The sequence below is a fragment of the Amaranthus tricolor genome, chromosome 3 (assembly GCF_026212465.1).
Source record: "Amaranthus tricolor cultivar Red isolate AtriRed21 chromosome 3, ASM2621246v1, whole genome shotgun sequence".
Lineage (NCBI taxonomy): Eukaryota > Viridiplantae > Streptophyta > Magnoliopsida > Caryophyllales > Amaranthaceae > Amaranthus > Amaranthus tricolor.
Genome location: NC_080049.1, coordinates 20704762 through 20722261, shown reverse-complemented (window position 1 = coordinate 20722261; position 17500 = coordinate 20704762). Strand labels below are relative to the sequence as shown.

The following is a 17500-nucleotide window of genomic DNA, read 5'->3' as shown; positions in this document are numbered from 1 at the left end:
ACTTTTAAATTTCTAGAGTGATTATATACTCCTGTGCATGTCATATTCCTCTGTCTTAGTCACTTTCCTGTATTCTGGACCGTACATTCAACAATGAACATATTCTTTTAGTCTGCTCATAGTATCACGCATTTACATTTAGCGGGGATAGTGCAAAAAAATATAAGTATTCAGTAATTTTAGATGGCGGTACACATCATGAAACAGTGAATCTCATGTTGGGTGTGTGCTACAGGTCATTAATCATGGCATAGCACAACCACTCCTCGACAAAGCACTTGACACAGCTGATGCTTTTTTCTGCTTGCCTTCGAATGAGAAGTTGAAGTTTATATCGAATGATGTTCATGAACCAGTGAGGTATTGTACAAGCCTAAAGGATGGTGTTGATAAGATTCAATTTTGGAGGGTGTTTCTTAAACATTATGCAAATTCCTTGAAAGACTGGGTTGAATCTTGGCCAAATAACCCAACCAGTTACAGGTATATTATCCGAATTTCATTTTTAAACTGCAGAATTTGATAATATTTATCTCTCTGATCTTATAAATAAATAAGCTAGCTAGTTTTAAGGGTTCAATCTAGTCTAGTTTACCTTATATTATTGTTTTTAATTGAGATTTAAGTCCCGTTAATCATGTTTATGATAGACTCTGCTTAATCCATAGATGACACATTTATTTCGAATGTTTTGGAAAGACTAGAGATATTTATTCCTTGTTGGCGTATCTTCAAAGCTACTTAACAGGATGATCTGAAAACCGTGTCGCATGTGCTACTTTATTCTGCATGGGACGAAATAGATTGAAGTAAATGAACTTGGCTTAAGCCTTGTATAAATTGCATATTATGTTTCTTTCCTTTCTACTATGATCTTTGGTGTATCAATGACGTCATATTTTCCTGTATTTATGAGCATGAAAGATGCCCTGGAAAATGAAACAGAAAAGGAAGACGAGGGAGGATGGAGGAGTGCAGAGTATATCCAACAAATTGTTAAATGCTATGTTATTGCACTGAAATTAATGAATATGCATGATAACAAAAAGATTGATGTATTTGTCTTCATCCTCACTGGGGCCAAAGGTGTATAATTCTTTGGTTTTAGATTATAACATAATATAGTAAAATGTCTATTAAATCATGTACACTTATTAGTCAAATGGAGTGGCAGTTTTCTACGAGGATCAATTGGAACAACTTCATTGTTACAACAAAAGTAAGGTTACATACACTATACATCCAACCCTCAATAGTCAGTCAAACTCTGTCTAGTGGGGTGTCACTTAAATGACATATATGTCGCATTGACTCTATGTATTGCATGATTGTGTATTAGAACTCTATAAGCATTTTGTGATCAATAGTGATTCAAACAATAATCTAGGAGAACTACTATTGTTCCACACCAAATTGAACAAGGGTATCATACCATCATTTCCTTGAAAATAAAAAGGAAAATTCAGTTAACATGCACCTCGATCATATATCATTTCTTTGATTATGATCAGTTTGTTGATTAGCTCTTCATTTTGTGTATGGTGAACAGGGAACACATAGGAGCATATAAAAGTGCAAAAATTAGCACTGGAACTTACAGGAGCTATTACAGGGTGTCTTGGATTGGGTCCTAAGTTTCTTGGTAAGAAAATGGAAGATAGAATGCAATTGCAGTAAACTTCTACCCACCATGCCCTCAACCAGGTCTTACACTCGAGCTGCCACCTCATTCGGATTACAGTTGCTTAACCATCCTCCTGCAAAACTCCCCAGGTGATGGATAATCCATCATGATCACTTTTTCATTTTGGAGGTCCTCATGGTCAAAATGTGCAACCAAGTTCTTAGGGGTTAAAATTAATGTCTTATGATGAATTAATACAAGAAAAGGTCTAAATACGAGTCTGACTTTGACTTGTATGTCAAGGCTTTGTTAGGATTTTCAAGGTGCAGCAGAATTCGTCTTTGAGGTACATAATGTGTCATGTTATTTTAACTTGAGAATTTTGTTCGTATCTTCCTAAAATCAGTGAAATAAATATACTTAAATACACTCTAGCATGGAGAATATGACTAATTTAAGTCATGCATAAATATGGAAAGTTTGAGGGAATATTCAGAATATTGCTTTATTATATCGTCCTTAATTAAGCCATTCAAGGGGTGGTAATTGCTGAATTTATTCTTGCCATTTACTACATTAATTATAGCCTTTAGAAAGGAAAGTTTTTGATATTAAGAATATTGTCATTATTTTCATCCATATGGCTGTTGGGTTCATAATGTTGACCATATAGTTATTGGAGGGGATATTATTGCCGAACTGGGGTGTTATTTCGTACCTGTGGCTATTGCAAGTCATAATCCCATTGTTGAAAGTTTAATGGTTGAATTCAAGAGGGATATCCAAGAATTAGAAGCATTCAAGAAAAAGGTTTATGAAGAATTAAAGTTTCGGATCTCAAGCATCAACGTAAGATGAATTACAAGATTTCCATGGATGGCATTTCAAGGTTTTTAAATTCTGATATTATTTTAGCAAATAAGTTAGTAAAATAATGAGTTTTAACTAGCATTTGTTGTAACTTATTATTAGGATTTTAAATAATGTGTAACCAAATTGTCCTAAAGTATGTCAAGGGACTTTTCGTGGCTTTTAGTATGTTTTTTGAGACTTATGGTTTGCTTTCATGTACTTGCATACACTATATAAGGGTATGCAATGAGATGAATAAAGAAAGACTTGAGACTTAAAATTTGATTAAAAAAACCTTTAATTTTGCATGTTAATTAAGACATTCAAATTCTTGTAAACTTATTCATGAATTTGCATGTGGCTAGGCATGGCCACGGTCCGGGTTGGGCCGGTTCCGTTCTGGTTCCATCCGGTTCTGGTTCCATTTGGAACCTGTCGCGACCGGTTTCGGTTTCGGGCGGTTCCAAACGGTTCCTTGGTGGTTCATGAGGCGGTTCCGGCGGTTCCAATTCACGGGACGGGCGGGTCGGACCATCGGTTCCATTTTTATTTTTTCTTTAAATATTTATATAATATAAAAATACTATAATATTGCAGACGTACCTTTGGTGATTACTTGATTATTAGCCAAATTCATTACTTGTCAAGTTGTCATCGTTATTAAAATATTTACTAAAAAGAATGAAAAAAATAAATTAATAAGAAACGAATCAATGATAATGTCGATAAAGATGATTAATAAAAAAAGAGGGAGAAAATGGACTTGAACCTAGTACCCAAAGGAATACTAAGCTGCTTACGTATCCCGAAGGAATCAAAGCCCACGTAGTTCTTTGTCATACCTTTTATTTATAGTTGTTGAATGTTGATTTATCGTTGTCCGATTGATCCTATTCGTCTTCGTCATCATCATCTAGTTGGTTAGATGCTTCCGCTGACTCTCCTCCTGACGATGATGCAGATGTATCCATCATCATCCATGGATCATCATCATCGTCTTGATCATCATCATTCCTTAGTCCTTGTGTTCGAATCTCCGCTTGATCCCAATCTTTCTTGCAAACACATATTTGAATACTATGTGGAGCAAGATGAGATCTTTTTTCGTCTAAAACTCTTCTACCTGCACTAAAAGCAGACTCCGACGCAATTGTAGAAGCAGGAATTGCAAGGATATCCTTTGCAATTCTCGATAATATGGGAAAATTTTACAGATTTTTCTTTCCACCACTCTAAAATATCATAGCTACCTTGGTTAATTTCAAAGTGGTGTTTAAGATAACTATCTAATTCTCAATATGAAGTGGAGGATGAAGAAGAAGATGATCCTACAAAACTATCATTTTGGCTCATTATATTAGCTATTACGGAATTATAATAAGAGGGACGTGCCGAAACGCTTGCACGCCTAGACATATCGCGTTTCGGGTTATATATACTAGCATAATAATCATAAAGTTCTGCTAAAAGTTTTTTACAAGTTCCAACATAATTATGTACATCACTAGGCGGGTAATCTAATGATTGATAATAAAATCCAATTACTTTAGTAAGGACTTCTGTTTTAAAACATGGGTCTAAAATGGTTGCAATTCCATAAATATAAGAAAAATCGGTAAAATATGCCTTCCATTTATCCATCATATCTGCAAGAATCGGCTTTAAATATGGGTTAGTATCATCATGCGTATGTTTAAGAAGATGATAAAAAATAGTAATACACTCACTTATTACTAAGTGGACGTTTGGTTCATAAACATATGAAAAAATCTTAGTTGTGTGGTCATACGCTTCTAATATTTTATGTACACTTATAGCTAGTTCCCATGTGTCATCAGTTATATAGCTATCTGTACACTCACTATACAGTTGTGTTAAAACTGAACGATAAGCAATCGCTTTTCTTAATAAATCGTTGGTTGAGCCCCAACGTGTAGGAGTATCTAATGACCAATACACTTTTTTTAGTTGATATTGGTCACATAATTGCTTATATCGTCTCCTTATCTTTCCAATTCTAAGCCACTTCACTATGTCTCTAATTGGATCTAATAAATCGCTTAATTTTTTTATACCTGCTTGGCAAGATAAGTTAACTATATGAGCACAACAACGTATGTGTAATAAGTTACCCCCAAGGATAAAACTAAAAGCAGGCTCGTTATACAAAAGTTCCATACATTTAATGTTAGCGGTTGCATTATCGGTAGAACAACAAAATATCTTATCTAATAAGTTCCATTCTCTACATATCTCTACTAATCTATATTTTACGTTTTCACCCGTATGTCTTTCTAGCATTGTCTCAAAAGCAATTATTCTTTTTTGAATAATCCAATTTTGATCTGTCCAATGTGCTGTTACACACATATAAGATTCTAAATGTGGGGGAGCAAACCAAATATCAGTTGTTATGCTAACCCTACCATTAAAAGATTTAAACATTTCAACTAATTCATAGCGCATTGATTCATATAATTTAATTGTGCGTCTTTCAAGAGTGCTCCTAGGGATTGCTCTATATTGTGGTTGCAAAGTTTTTCTAGTGAAACGCTCGTGTGCCCTACTTTCACCGTGGTTAAAAGGCAATTCATCACAAATTACATACATAGAAAATTCATCAATCATATCATTACCATTATATTTAAAAGGCATATCTGTGCTGGAAATGTACCACTGTCGGCTTCCACTTGTGGTCCCGCTGCCGCTTGCTGCATGAGTTTCTTTTGTGATTCCATGCTTCTTTACCAAATATTTGTTAAAAGATCCCGTACCACCACCTAACACGTATTCACAAAACACAATAAATAAATTTTTATAAAATATGAATATGTAATGTATGTATAAAAAACTGAAAAAGTATTTACCTCTGGCGAAATTGTATGAAATTAAGGGTTTTACTCCTTGATTTTCACAAATTTGACAAGTGCATAAGAAAACATCTGAATTGTCGGTTGGTTCTTTTGTAAAATACGACCACACATGTGAAACAGCTCTACCACTAGGAGGTGGCATTGCCGGAAAAGGTGTCTGGTTCATCTTCATCTAAATTTAAATATAAAGACATACTCAGATATATACCACAATATATAAATAAATAATAATTTTAAATTTAATCAATTTGAAGAATAAAATTATAAAACTAACCGATAGTTTGGAAATTGACTCGTTTACCACGAGCTTGTCTTTGTTGTTGTTGTAGTTGTTCTTCATTTGATCTTGTTGATGACTGTCGAGAATTATGTATCCCAATAGGGGTCGTTCGTCCTCTTCTTGTTCTTCTTCTTCATCAATTTGTATTTTTCTTTCCACTTCTTCTGCATAATTGTGTAATTCTTCGTCGTACCCTTCTGGATAATTTGGTTCATAATTATAATTACTAATCGAAGGTGTTGTTGATACCGACGGAGTTGAAGTGGCATTTCTTTTGGAGCTAGAACCTCCCAATGATTTTGCCACTTTAGTAACTTTTTTAGAGGCTTTTTTCAAAAAAGAAGACATGATAATATTGAAATAATAATAGATTTAAAAATTAATTAATTAATTAATTAATAGACTAATTATGTAATTAACTAAATTAAGAAATAATTAAAAAACTAATTATGTAATTAAGAGAATAATTTCGTAATTAAGTAATTAAGTAGAGAGAGTAAGTAGAGAGAGTAGGAGAAGAGATGAGTTGTGAATGAAAATGATTGAAAGTGATGGGTATTTATAGGAAAAATGGCAACGGCTATATAACGGCTAGTTTCACGGTTCCGGTTCCGTGGAACTGCTGGGCCGGTTCACCCAAACCGGTCCCGGTTCCGGTTCCGTTTCCATGGAACCGTTGGACCGGTTCACCCGGACCGGTTAACCGGTTTCGATTCCAACCGCGGTTCTTAGGTCCGGTTAATGCAGTTTTTTCCGGCGGTTTCACGGTTCCGCGGTTCGGGCCGGTTCAGGACCTGTCGCAAACGGTTCCGGTTTCGGATCCGGTTCCAAGCGGTTCGGGACCGGTTCGGTTCCGGGTAACCCGCTCCGTGGCCATCCCTACTTGTGGCATACCCTATCACTTAGTAACCTACAATAGCAGGTAAATTAAGCAAAAAAAGGAAAATAAAAATAATTTATATCCTTAACCTTCCTCTTATTCACCACTTATCTAACCCCTCTTCCACTGCTAATTGCCTACCCACCACGACCATCACAGCAATCGCCAACCTTCACCACCGCCACCACCATCAGCGCCATATTCATCCTAAACCGCCACCAACACAAACGGACACCTGAATTCATCTCATCCAATGGGCTCCAATTATTCGAGTGATTTGAATGTTTGAAATTGATATTTGTATAGTCAGTGATTGTCTAACTCTAATTTGTCCAAATCATCTTCTCGTCCTCATACATCCCAACATTAGTGAGGGCTATCCTCCTTTGTTTAATCAGTAATATTGAGCAGCTACGCATAAGAATGATAATATTTTGATGAAAAATACTGTGGATATTACTAATGGTGTTTTGATGAAAAATACAAACAATTAAAGATAAGAACAAGTGTGTGAGTGAGAGGTTTGAATCTTTACCAACAAAGCTAAAAAGCCAACAAAAGAATACAAAATAGTCTTAGACTCTCAGTTTGATGTGTCGTTCCCCCTCTTTTTATCCTTCTTTAAAACTCTATACTCCTCCCTCTACTAGCTCTGCGTTTGATGCCAAACCAATTCTATGAAAAAAACCAAGGTAGTTTCTATTATAAACCCCATAAAGTTAGTTCTTTTCATAATTTCCTTATATCTACTTGTTGCAATATACCTGGTAGTTATGTTAACTAAATCATTGTCTTGTCTGTCTCATAATGCCTATTTAAGATCAATAAGTAGCAAAAGCCAATATGTAAAAAAGTTCCGGTTGTATATAACGAGCCTTAAAAGGTTAGAAATGATGTAGGAAGTATCATGAGGAGTTGAGAAACAAACACAGAAATATTTAAGTCACTTGAGAACAGCTGGTGCCAATTAGATGAGATGAATTCGAGTGTGGTGTTGTGTTGGTGGCGGTTTGGGATGAATGTGGTGCTAATGATGGTGCTGATTGGTGGTGGCGGTGGCAAAGATTGACGGTTGCTGTGATGGTGGTGGGTAGTTGATTAGTAGTGGAGTAAAGGTTGGGTAAGTGGTGAATAAAAGGGAAATTAGGGATATAACTTATTTTTATATTCCTTTTTTTTTTTCTTAGTTTACCTGTTATTGTAGATTACTAAGTGATAGGGTATGCCACGAGCAAACTCATGGTAAAGTTGGGATTATTTAAAAATAATTAATAGTTGGGATTATTTCTGGCTGATGGGTGATAGTTGGGATTATTTAGAGCAAATTTTCCTTTTTCTTGTTTTCCAATTGCGAGTTTTTTCTCATTATTGAAGAAATTAGTGAGTTTGTAGAGACTTTCAAACATACTAATTTATATGATTAATTCGAGTAAGTGTTCCTCAAATTAAGAGTACACCCTAGCAAAATTAAGTGAGTGTTCCATGCTTGCATATCTTTGAATCCTAACAATCTGGTGAGTGTTCCTAGTTTGTTCATTTATTTTCTAAAATATAAAACCAGAGAAACAGTCCTTTGAAACGTGTCTCAACCGTTGAAAAACCAATCCGAAAAAAATTCCTTGAATACGTTATCAAATCCTTGAAAACAGACTCAAACAAACCTCCTGAAATCTTTTGTTAATCTATTCATTTTAGATTATACATCACTAGGGCTCAAAATCAGGGACATGCAAGATGGTGTGTAACACCCTTGAATTTTTAACCCTCTATGCGAAACTAAAACCGCAAGGAAACGGAAGAAGGGAATGGAGGAAATTCGGGTGTTACATTAAAGATAAAATATAGATTAGTGAATAAAGAAAAGGAAGAAAATGGTAAAGTTGGATGATTTAATTAAAGGAATTAGAAAAATTCCCATACAAGATTGTGCGAAAATTTTAGCAGCATCTGCCATAAAGTTGGACGCACTAAACAAAAAAACGATCAATAAAACATAATAAAGAAGAGACATCATCGGCCATATAACAAAATATCAAGGTGGAATGATCATCGCCTAATCTTCGGTCGACATACTAAGCATGGATCGTGGTTCCAATGTAAACGTTTGAGTTCGAAGAAAGAAAGAGAATGATGAAATATTTAAATCATACAAACCACAAAAATGACGCAGCGGAAATAACTTATACAAAGGAGACCATGTACCTCAAAATCAAAACATAAATAACTTAATTAAAACGAAGCTACATGTACACATTAAGATTATTGTACAGTTCAAAATTCTCACTCAATTCCCCTCATATGCAATGTAAAGAAGCTCCATCAGATATAATGACTATCTATGATAACCCCGCTGCTCAACGTAAGATTATATACCAACGTGTCATAGCAGGGCCATCAAAGACAAGCCATCAAACAATGAAAACAAACAATACACGTTAGTAATCAACGAATTTATGGTAGTTAGAACCACAGAACAAGTGAATAGAACAATAACATTGTACGACAATAAGGGTCTTAGTCCTGTACCTAACACTTCATATTTACTCCACGATTTGCTTTCAGAACTTCTAATCCCTTGAAGAACATTCAAGAGTAGTGGATCTTTTCTCTACTTCATCGCATAGTGACAAGGTCAACGACGTTATCGGCAATCCGACGCCCATGGCAAAGTATGAGCTCATACCTTCTCCAACTGACCCTCTCGGATCCTACCTCCGAGAAAATAAAACACATTGGGGAACCGATCTGGTGAAGAGGCCACCATATTGGGGTTTACAAAGCCCACATGGTAACACCTTGGTCAAGGGGCGGTATCGGCCATCCATTGCCCAATGACAAAAGTATGTTCATACCCCTCATACAGTTATCCCGTTGGATCTCACCTAAGGGACTACTAAATCAACTGGAAATTATCTAGTTGAGTCATGCAAAATAATCATAATCAAGAATTAACAATAAGGGAAACATTTCGATCCCACATAAACATAATTCATTCTCTATTACTACGGGAATTGTTCTCTTAGTCTACTAATACCTTCATTTTATTCACCTATACCACTCTCAAAAGTATTCAATGGTATAGTTTACTTTCCAGTACTCCATAATTCCAATACAATGCATAAAATCATAAAATATCCGTAATACTTGAAACAATGCACATAATAGTTAATTACTGCGTGTACGTACATGAAGTTACTGACACTCTGTAAAAGTCAAAACAATCACCAATACAGGGTTTTATAGCCTCTTATGGAATGAACACCTACCAAATTTAAAGTGGGTCTTATAAGTCTACTAGTCCCATTAAGAGCTACTTAATAATATGAAAAGTATGGTTTAAATAATCCACAAATTTTTGCAAATTAATACATCCAAGCACTCATCAATGTATACTTAAGCTTCGCTTATAAAATAACGTGCTACTTTAGTTCATAACTTAAAAGGCCTATTTAGACCAACAAACTACCCAAATAAATTTAATAATAAAGGATATTATAAGGAGAGTTATGTTGTGAATAATTTAAAATGTGGCAATCTAAATTGAAATATTGATACGATTCACATTACTTAAGTATTATTATACATATTGCAGGGATATAAAAAGAACTAAGACTCATTATTCTAAGGATCATAATAATACTCGTAATATCAATAACGACAACTAGTCAACTAAATATTGCCCATAACAACTGTAATCAAATTCTACACCAGAAGGTCCCAAGCTTGCTATTTATAATACTTCTAAACCATTACTTAGTCAAATGAAGTGCATTTAGTCTTTACCATCCAACATCAATTTAACAACTCATTTAAAAAAGTAAGACAACATTTCAACATAAAACTATCAGGATAAAATAAAAGGACGAATAATGGCTGACAAAGCTTTCCTAACCATAAAATACCACTAAGACACCACAAGTAGTATATACTACTATTATTTTCATTCTTAATATAAATTTTCGTTGTTTAACTCACCATTTCTACTCTTACCCATAACAAATTTTAATTAATCCATGTTTAATTTACCATTACTATCCTAACCCATAACAAACTTGTTATCAAGAGTGCCCAACAACTACTAAAAATTCATCCAACAACACTTAAAACAATAAAGACCAAATTTAAACTTCATTAACATCATCGCTGTCTATGTAATTTAACAGTACTGAAGCACATCTTGAATACACTCTTTAATTCTTATTCTCAATCCCAATCCAAACCCTAACTTATTCATGTTGAATTCACATTTCTAATACTTATCCATACAAATTTTTATCAAGATTCAATAGTTATTACATATTTTAACATCATAATTCGTAGATTTAATGAAATTAAAACCCTAAATTGCAAAGGAAGGAAGAAGTTAGATAATAAAAATGGGGGAAAGAGAGAGAAGAAGCACGTCAGTAGGCGGCTGTGGAGGTGGTGGATACTGGCGGCGGCTACCAGGCTGCGGTGGCGACAGTGACTGGTGCAGTTGGCGGCTGATGTGGTGGCTTGTGTGGTGGATGGTTCTTTTTGTGAGAGAGGGAGGTTAAAGAAGAAGAGATTAAGAGGGAGATAGAGTTCAAAAATTTTTTTTAGGGAGAGGGAGTTGTTGTGAGTGTGAGAGAAGATGTGAAGGATTAAAAATTAAAACCCTAGCTCATATTTTACTTGTGTATTTTATTTTTAATGAAAAAGCCTAATAAATTTAACCCAAAATTTAACAAATATCTCTGTGTTGCTCAGTTTGAAAACGAGAAATTATCATTATTATTATTATTATTATTATTATTATTATTTTACTTATCTTTTTTTAATAATATTAAGTGACTAATAAAAATGGACATGATTGTTATTAAAAGTATATTATAATAACTAATCCAAATATTTGCTAACCAATATAAAAATATTCAAAAATAATTTAAATTATTTTACTAACCTCAGATAATTGTGGAGTGTTACATGGTGGCTCGTGGAAACTCGTTTCTCATGTTGTTGGAACCTTACAAGTCCATGTAGGTGATCATTTTGAGGTTATAGCAATGATTTGTACAAAAGTGTAGTGTATAGGGCTATCCTTAATCCTGAGAAAACTAGGATATCCAATGCTAGCTTACATAGCTTAGGTTTGAACGAGAAAATGAAGCTGGTTCATGAGTTGGTGGATGAAGATTATCCAAAGGTGTACAAGGGAAGTAGCTTCAATCAGTTGGTAGATGAAGACTATCCTTAACACCCTCAGAATATAAAAAATTAGCTTCCCTATCCTTCCAGTCTTCTATCTCAGAGTTTGCATCATTACTCTATATCTTTGAGATTTTAGTCGACGATAGTAGAACTTTTTCTCAGTTTTTTCCGATGTCGGAATCCTCATTAGTCATCAACTTTGTGCCTTTCTCTTGAAAAATACTTCAATGGCTCTTTTGAAAGAGATTTTTTCCACTAGTGTAATGGGGTGTCTTACTGTTTGATGGAACTTTAGGCTTCTTAATGTTTTCGTCTTCTACAAAGTGTATAGATAAATGTATCCATTTTAGTTGCAATGTTTGACCATAAACCTGTATACTTGTTATAAAATAAGAAGTACAAACATTTCTACTAAACAAACAGATGGAATATGTATTATACTCCTTATCTTATTTATTTTGCATTATTTAATTTAAATTTATTTTACATTGAATTTAAAAATTACTGATTGAGTAGGATAGAGGAGTAGATCATGTTAAACTAAATATCTCATTTGATTAGAATAGTGAGAGTTTTTGAGTTTTTGAGTTTTTGAATGAAAAAGTGCAAAGTAAATCGAGCAAAGTAAATAAAGGTAATAATTCATATAATGACTGTTAGAAGGAAGTTAAAAGATTAAAACTCTTGAGTATCAACAAAATAATAAAATTAATTAGTGCATATAGCTGAATAAATTTTCAAAACTGCTTCACAGGTGTAGAAATCAATGTATTTAAATAAAATCTGGATTTCCAATCAAGTAAGATTGTAACACCCCTCAATAATTAATGTCATAATATATTTTAAATTATTTTTGAAAATAAATTTTATATATTTTATCAAATATTTGGTTTAGTCATTATATATATACTTTTAAAATAATTATATACTTTTAATTAAGTGGTCACTTATTAGTATTATTATTAAAATAAGGTTTATGGTTAATATTTGTTGGACCTTATAGATAAAATACCCAAGTAAAAAAATGGGAAGGATTTTAATAATTATATACCCGTCCCATATTTGAGCTGTTGAAGAAAAGGATACGATTTCAGTGGAATGAGAGGCACACGATTGCTTCGAGGAATTAAAGAAAAGACTTACTACCGCCCCTGTTTTAGCAATGCCTGATTGTAGCAAGCCATTCAAGGTCTATTGTGATGCTTTATTCAAAGGTTTGGGTTGTGTACTTATGCAAAAAGGAAAGGTCATAGCTTATGCATTGTGGCAGTTAAGGCCACATAAGGTTAATTACCCCGTGTATAACATTGAACTTGTTGCAGTGATCTTCGCTTTGAAGTTGTGGAGACATTATTTGTATGGGTTACCGTGTAAGATCTACAATGATCATCAAAATTTGAGGTATGTCTTCAGCCAAAAGGAATTTAACATGCGCCAAAGGCAGTGGCTTGAGGTTATTAAGGATTATGATCTTGAAATTGTGTACCACCTTGGAAAAGCGAATAAGGTAGCCGATGCCTTGAGTAGGAGACCGAGAGTGTCTGTGAATGTCATTATGTTTGTTCCATGAGAGTTGTACCGTGAGATGCAGAGTTTGGGATTAGAGATTTGTAGTCGACATGAGGTTGGTCGGAATTTGGGAGCAATGACTATACAATCCACTTTGTTCGATCATATAATTGAGGCACAACTTGAGGATCCAGAGATTGTTGAGTTGATCCATAGAGTTGAAGAAAATAAGACTGATGCTTTTGAGTTAGGAGAAAGAGTAGAGTTGAGGATGAACGGTAAATTGTGTGTTCCAAATCAAGTTGAATTGAAGAATGAGATTCTGAAGAAAGGTCATCAAAGTTTATTTCATTTGCATCCAGGTTGAGATAAGATGATTGAAGAGATTAAAGAGATATTTTGGTGGAAAGGTCTAAGGAAAGACGTCTCTGATTTTGTGTCTAAGTGCCTAGTCTGCCAGAGGGTAAAGTTCGAGAGACAAAAGAGTTCAGGGTTGCTTCAACCATTGCCTGTCCCAGATTGGAAGTGGGACTTGATTTCTATGAACTTTGTGGTAGGCTACCAAGGACCCTGCGAGGGAATGATGTTATTTGGGTCATTGTTGACAGATTGACGAAGGTCACTAGATTTGTGCCGATGAAGATTACTTGGGGGGCCAAGCAATTAGCAGATGCCTATGTCCGAGAGATTGTCAGACTTCATGGTGTTCCGAGGACTATTGTTTCGGATAGGGATCTGAAGTTTTTATCGAGGTTTTGGGAAAAGTTGTAAGAAGCTTTTGGGAGTAAGTTGTGCTTGAGTACTTCTTTCATCCTGCGACTGATGGTCAGACTGAGAGAACTATTCAGACTTTAGAGGATCTTTTGAGATGTTGTGTATTGGACTTTGAAGGTTCTTGGGAAGATAAATTACCGATGGTGGAGTTCCCCTACAACAACAGTTTCCAATCTAGTATTAGGATGGCACTGTATGAAGCTCTTTATGGAAGAAAGTGCCGAGTACCTTTGTGTTGGGATTTGATGGATAGGACCATTCTTGAAGGTCAAGATGTGATTTAGGAATCCATTAATGCTTTGAAGATTGTTCAACAGAACATGTGAGCAGCACAGAGCCGACAAAAGAGAGATGTTGATAATCGTCGAAAGATGTTGCAATTTGAGGTTGGCGACAAGGTTTTCCTTAAGGTTTCACCTACGATGGGTGTCCAGCGTTTTGGAGTTCGAGAAAAGTTGAGTCCAAAGTTTATTGGACCTTTTGAGATCTTGAGGAGAGTCGGGGAATTTTCTTATGAGTTGGCTTTACCTCCAAGTTTAGCAAAATTTCATAATATGTTACATGTTTCATAGTTGAGGAAGTATGTTCATGATCTGTCTCATGTTCTAGCTCACGAGCCGCTTTTGATTGAGGAGTCTTTGGTGTATGAGGAACGACCAATAAGCATCTTAGATACCCAAGTAAAAGAGTTGAGAAATTCGAGAATTCCTTTAGTCAAGGTTTTGTGTTCAAACCACGGGGTTGAAGAGGCGACTTGGAAAAATGAGGTCGACATCACAAAGAGTTATCCTAACCTTATTGGTAACTCCTAGTTTCGGAACGAAACTATCTTAAAGGGGAAAGAGTTGTAACAGGCTCAAATTTCTTAATCTTAATCTTCCAATTAATTATTCCGAAAATTTTTTAATTTGAAATCCTAATCCTTTGGTTATCTAATTCAAATCACCTTTTGTAACGGCCCGGTTTAAGTGACCCGGAAAAATCATGTGAAAACATGAATCCGGCTCACAAACGGACGCAAGGAAACTCATCCTTACTCGGATCGTCAACGTTCCAACGGTAAAGGAATATGGTCAACAAAGAATACAGCGCCAAACAAAACAAAACCAAACAAAACAGCGGAAGTCTTTACATACAACTCGAGAGCCCACCGGCCTCTAGACTAGCTAAAAGTTGTACGTGATAAAAAGAAAACATCATAAACTTTGGTTACATAAACTGAGGTATTTAGACTCATTACAAAGTAAGTATAGACTTGATAGTTACGGGTTCTAAGCTGAATCCTCACTCCAGCCCCCTCCTGCAGTTAACCTGCTGCACGTCGTATGATAACACGTAGCAGGTTCCAAAGAACAACCAAAACACGTCAGAGACTTCATACATATACAAAACAGGTTGAATACAAGCATTGTGTTTACCCTAGCATGCAAAGGCTCTATTATGTAATCTTTATTCATTATTTCCAACCTTGTAACGTTGCCCGTCCTGTTCGGGTCGTACAAGTCATATTTCAAATTTGTTTGGTGGAATACACTTGGGAGAGCAAATCCCAAGGCAACCACCTACCTAAGACGTTGCCCATCCTGTTCGGGTCGCCAAAGGCTAAGTATGCATACCCCCATGGTGACCATAAAGATCCCTGAATGCCATGGGAAAAATAGTTGATAGTTTTCCAATTTATTTGTTAACCCTTTTGGGTAACATATCCATAAATTCTCAATTTCCACATAATTATTTCATATTATTTGAGGTGTCTAATCCTTATGTGATTACAATGCCTTGATTAGGAATAAAACAACATTACTTGCACAACCATATAAACAGTATGGTCTAAGCGTGTACCTTTGAACGTTGCAAACACACGTTGTTCAAGCACAATTAAAATTTCGCCCTCTTATGAAACGAGGTCCTAAATAACACAAAACGATCACGTATTAGACCGTGTTTACACATTTAATCCACTCAATATCATTAAGATATCACTAAGACTTGATAATTTCAATGTTTTCATCAAACTCCTATTAGTTCCAAATTCACATTCTGACCAGAAACTTTTATGGTCATTTCGGACAGTTTAGAAAATTCAAATTAAAAATCCGACTTCACCGCTGCGTCCGAAACGCATCAATTATCTTGGGTACCAAATTTCATAATTTCTAGCATCCGATTACTATTTTTAATTATTTTAAGCGTTTTAGCGAGTTTTAAAACGCATCAGTTAAATAAAACAACAACGAAACACACCCAACACTCGGATCGGGGCGCCACTACCGAGGCAGCAGCTGCTGTCCGAAATTCCTTCTACTTAAATTATTTTATTTTATATATATATATTTTTTTTCCTATTTAAATTATTTTAATCCTTTTTAAATCTCCATACCAAAATACACCTAACCAAAAACCAAATTTACATTTTACTAAAATAAAACAATTAAAACCAAATCTCCAATCACACAATCCACTTGATATTTCCACACATGTAACAATACATAAAATCCCATCAACAATCTAACCTGATAAAGGGAATGGGAGGAGTTTTTAACTCCTCTCATAATGGGATTTTATGGCACAATTAGTGACTAATAATGCCTATTAATCCTTAAACCTCAATGGAACTCTTCACATTTTTTTTAATTCCCAAAGGAAATCACAACAAAATCAGAAAAATTCCTTCCCTTATTTCTGGATTTCGGCTGTCTCAAAGAAAATAAAAAAAAAAAATTCTTTTGGTGTTCAATTCAAACTTTTGTTCAAGGGGTAAGTTTAGTTGAATTGTTATTATAAATTTTATTCAAAAAGATTTCTAAGGTGAAGTATATTTTTTATGTATGATGATATCCTATGATTTTTAGGAGGATTGAATATACATTCTTTTATATATATAATTTTCTCTACTAATCCTTTAATAAACTTCAATTTTGTTAAAAGGATTGGGTTATGTTTTCTTTTGATTTAAATTCTTTAACAAAGTTTAATTTGTTAAAAGAATTAAGTTAATATTGATATTTAAATAAATTTCTTTTATGGTTCACATATCTCTAACTAAATTACAATTTGTTAGTAGGAATTTTAAGTGTATGAATTAAGTAATGTAGGTATCCATGAGTTTATAAATCCTTTAACAAAATTTGATTTGTTTAAAGGATTGTCCTTATATATATATGTTTTGGTTCTAAAATGATGATGTATGATTCTCTACAAAATTTTAATTTGATAAGAGAGTCAAGTATTTAATTTAATTATCATGGTTTATGAAACTTTAATTGCTCTTGAAGGATCTTGTGGATGAGTATGTCTTAAGTTGCTAGTTTTATGTTTTTGATGATGGTTTAGATTGTTGATGGGATTTTATGTATTATTACATGTGTGGAAATATCAAGTGGATTGTGTGATAGGAGATTTGGTTTTAATTGTTTTATTTTAGTAAAATGTAAATTTGGTTTTTGGTTAGGTGTATTTTGGTATGGAGATTTAAAAAGGATTAAAATAATTTAAATAGGAAAAAAAATATATATATATAAAATAAAATAATTTAA

General features: G+C 34.3%; 1 pseudogene; it reads left to right on the top strand.

The window, feature by feature from the left end:
- LOC130808444 (flavanone 3-dioxygenase 3-like) overlaps positions 1 to 11897 on the top strand; it is a 20763-nt pseudogene extending 8866 nt beyond the window's left edge.
- The last annotated feature ends 5603 nt before the right edge of the window (positions 11898 to 17500 follow it).